Source organism: Capsicum annuum, chromosome 4 (assembly GCF_002878395.1).
Source record: "Capsicum annuum cultivar UCD-10X-F1 chromosome 4, UCD10Xv1.1, whole genome shotgun sequence".
Lineage (NCBI taxonomy): Eukaryota > Viridiplantae > Streptophyta > Magnoliopsida > Solanales > Solanaceae > Capsicum > Capsicum annuum.
This window is the reverse complement of record NC_061114.1, coordinates 28,531,967-28,536,436: the sequence shown is the minus strand read 5'-3', so window position 1 is coordinate 28,536,436 and position 4,470 is coordinate 28,531,967. Positions and strand designations below refer to the sequence as shown.

Sequence of the window (4,470 nt, the reverse complement as noted above, 5' to 3'; positions counted from 1 at the left end):
AAAAGGAAATCGATGATTATGATGCTAAGATTGGTGATCGTTGGAGGTTACTGGACAGGTATGTATAGAGAAACTAGTAATATGGACTACAAATTGCGTTAAGGTACTATCCAAAAATCTACAAAGAGATAATTCTGAGCAATCTAAACAGTCTCTATATTTCACCATAGTTTAATGACTGCTACAGCCACTGCTCAAAATAAAAGAGATAATAACAAGTTTGCAAGTGAACATTGATGTTTCATATTTCCAATATATAACTGTTCTACCTAGATGTTCATTTGAAGTAATTTCAGCATTATCACCTATATCAATCTATAACTGTTCTCATCTACAAGTTCTAAATCATAGGGAAGTTTTGGGGTTAGAGGAGTTCTGGCCATTAACCACTGATGGTTGTTCTGGTACACAAGCCTTTTTTTAAACTTCTAAATAATGTCCATTTGAAGAGAAGACTTGGAGCAATGGTCCAGTTTTCTCCGTGTGACCTTTAAGTCACAGGTTTGAGCTGGAAAACAGCCACTAATGCATACATTTGGGTAGGTTATCTACCCCATACCTCTTGGAGTGCAGTCCTTCCCCAGACCCTGCTACAACAAGATGTTTTGTGCGCCAGGATGCCTTTTGATTCCAAGTTACTGACTATGAATCTTCTGCAAATTGAAATAACGCTGCTGAAGCAAGATACATTGCAGCTGTTGGAATTGCTAAAAATGGAATTGCATCAGATGTTCACGGAAGTTCCAATATGCACCAGCCAGAGGATGACCTAGGTATAATTTTTTAACTTTTCAGTGTCCTTGTGTCATCATCTGTTGCTACCTCCACAATTAACTAAAGAAGAACCTCATTAGATGTTTAAGGGATGCTTGTCATCAATTTAATTAGTTACAAAAATGATAATACAAATACATGTTGCTAATGTAAATTTCTTTAGCAGGCATGTAGAGTTACTATGATCTTCCTAAAGTAAAGTCTGCATCAAGAGTATAGTTACATACTAGGATGCTGCCATAGCTCGGCTCTCTATGGATGTCTGTGGTGATTTGTAGTTATTTGTTTTTCTCAGTAGTCTTTCATACTGTAACCAACTTCTTTCTTCGGTCGGTTTCCCGTTACTTCTTGCTGCAACATGTTGTCTACTGTCAATTTTGTTGTCTTTCACCATCTTTCATCTTTTGTATGTTTGAAAAATTTTTTTGGTCCTTTTGTCCTGAATGTCAGCTGCATCAATATGTAATAAACTTACTAGCTGTATTTTCTATTGGCAGTTTTATCTCCTGAAGTGTCATGACCCGGCCCGAGGCGCTGGCCACGACGGGCATCCGGAACCACACAGGCCTGAGATACCCCTGCCACTCCCCAACCCACCAGTGATATTGTCCGCTCTGGGCCCAGGCCTGCACGGCTTTAAAATGCATCACTAGGGAGTAATACTTTCTCACTTATATACCCAGCATCCCTCCTGTGTTTTGCCGATGTGGGACTCCTTCCTAAGTTGGGCTATCACATACACCCCCCTTACGGACTCAGCGTCCTCGTTGAGGTTTGCCCCACTGAATGGGATTTGCCTATACTCAGGACTGAGGTTTGCCCCTCCTTACCGGGATTTGCCTACACTCAGTTTGAACTTTGGCCCACATCGACAGGGACGACACAGGAGCAACTCTGATACCATTCTGTCATGACCCGGCCCGAGGCCCTGGCCACGATGGGCATCCCAAACCGCACAGGCCCGAGATACCCCTGCCACTCCCCAACCCACTAGTGATGTTGTCCGCTCTGGGCCCAGGGCCGCACAGCTTTAAAACGCATCACTAGGGAGTAAGGCTTTCTCACTTATATACCCAGCATCCTTCCTGTGTTTTTTCGATGTGGGACTCCTTCCTAAGTTGGGGTGTCACATGAAGAGGAAAGATTATAGAGCATAGTAAGGACGAATTCTTTAGACTTCAGTGCCTGGATTGCCCTTATTGAGGAAATAGAGAAGATGTCAGAGGTACTTTAACTGACCTTGGATTTGTATCTTGGCATTCCTTATTTTCTGGTCTTACTTTTGTTATTGAGAAAATTGCATTTCTTATTGTTCTTGGTCAAAAAAAAAAAATAGTGTTTCTTATTGTTCTCTTCATATTTTAATTTGCTTCTCTTACTGTCCAACTGGTAAGAACCTATCTAGAGAGGTACTGTCTTTTTTGATTTTTTGCAAATCTTATTTTATGCTAGGGAGAAGGATAGCGTGTGGCGCAAAATTTCTCAAGTACATATATATTTTTATAGTTGTTGCGCATAATATTACTTTGTTTGTTTCATACTCAACTTGATCTAGATTGAAGTGATGAAGAAGTTTTGAAATATTTTGATATACATTTGTATACATTTGGTTGTGTGGAATTTGGTACAAATTTTTATTATGTTGTTTTTTAATTAGTATGTAAAAAATGTTTTTTCGTGAAATCAAATCTATGCACTTCAATTATTTATTAGCTAATTGGTGCGTGAGATTATATATAAATATGTATGTTTATGTAATGTGCTTAGTGATATATACATTTTGATCAAAATAATTATTTTCAATTAGAAATTACGTACTAACATTTTATATGCCTAATGCCATTTCTGTAATATGTGGCTTGAACTATCAAATTTTAAGCAATATTGCTACACTTAAAAATGTGGCTAAAACATGCTTACACTTTACATGTGTTATCATAAAGGAGGTATAAAAGGCTATGTTTTTGAAGTATGGCTAATAATAAAGAAAAGGCCATGTTTTTTAAGTGTTGTTATAGAGGTGCTACAAAAGGCTACGCTTGTGAAGTGTTCCCAATAGAAAAACAACGGCAATGTTTTTTAAGTGTTGTTATAGAGGTCCTACAAAAGACAATGCTTGTAAAGCGTGCCCAATAGCAAAACAAAGCCAACACTTGTAAGTGTAGCCTTATCAAATAAAAGTATTGCCAATGACAGGCTGTAAAGCATGTCCTTTATACCTTAATGGCCATACTTTTTAAATGTAGTTGATATGGAAACACTTGAAATGCGTGGCCTTTGATCAAAGGTTACACCTCTTTAGGCCACCCCCCAAAAAGTGTTGCCTAAAGTCTGAAACTGTAGCCTTTGATCAAAGGCCACACTTTCTGCTATTTTAGACCATACTTTACAAGAGTGGCAATAGGAATAAAATGTTGTAGTGCTAATTGTTTTCATATTCTTGGGGCATGATCGAGTGTTTAGGAACTTAGTTCAATGTTCTTAATGATAAACTCATATTTTGAACACGATTTGGCCCTGAAATTGGTATTTTGAACTTTGGAAAATCAAGCCTAATCTGGCCTCAGATACGGCGATCACGGTCATTAGATGTCGTGATCGCGGCTCAATAACCCTCGATCGTCATATCTGAGGCTGATTTCTAGCCTGGTCCAAGAATCTTGCATTTCTAATTCTTGTCCAAAAACCACCAAGTAACCATCCCATAAGCTTTATTGGACACATAGCATTGTTTGTGCATGAAAATATTAATGATGAGTGTTGTTGTGTTGTTCTCATGTTTTTCCAGGTGTACATCATAGGATATTATGATCAAGTTTGTTTCATGGACCCTGAGTGACACAACCTGTACTATAGCTATCTTTCAAAAATAAATTTATTTTTGAAGAGAGGCATATGATTGGAGAAAGAGCCAAAAAATCTTCCAGCATTTCATAATAGGCTCATAGCCACCGGATGAAGATGTTTTGCCTTGGATCCTTGCAGGGCAAATCAACAGTAGGTACGGGATTCTACGCTAATCTTAGCATAGTATCTTTCTTACACCCATTTATCAGGATTCCGGGGAATGAGGTTAACTTTGGAGCTGAAGAGATAAATGACATCTATGGGATCTTGAACGCAAACATGGATTAATTTGAAGCAAAAAGGTATGAATTGGGGAGTTGGATGGCAGAGAAATTATGTCCTAGCAAGAAGGTTCTTTGGGCGGTTACTAAGAGGGGCATATCGATGAATGATTTAATTTTGAGGCCCACATTTAGTTGAACATCATTTGTATTTAGGTTTCTCCATGCACTCATATAACTGTAGTTCCATATTTCTGTGCCCGGATGGTTGCTTGTATACTAGACGATATTCCTTTAAATGTTGGTCGGCTTGTGATCTCTAATATAAAGTTTTTTAAGAACTATAGTGGTACACATCTCTTATTCCCTTCTCTTATTACTGAGTTATGCAGGAGAGCCGGGGTTGGGGAATACTCCAAGACACTTGGGTACGCCCTGGTACCCTCATTTATTCTCTTAAAATTTGGGGTGAGGGTGCACCAGGCAAGAGCAAGAAAAAGAAGATCGACTTGGGTAAGTCGACATGTGAGGATCCAGAGTCTTTTAGTCCATCCACAACTGGGCCCTTTGAGGATACCACTGTTGATTTGAGAGAGATTAGGGAGCTTGTGTCAGCATTGCCTCAGGG

General features: G+C 38.9%; 1 protein-coding gene across 1 annotated transcript in view; it reads left to right on the top strand.

Moving 5' to 3' along the window:
- The window catches only part of LOC107855648, a gene marked incomplete in the record, with an annotated part of 11,128 nt that extends 6,936 nt beyond the window's left edge, over positions 1-4,192 (top strand). Inside the window, 3 exon segments of the mRNA XM_047411775.1 lie at positions 1-58; positions 352-773; positions 3,563-4,192.
- Positions 4,193-4,470: the final 278 nt, after the last annotated feature.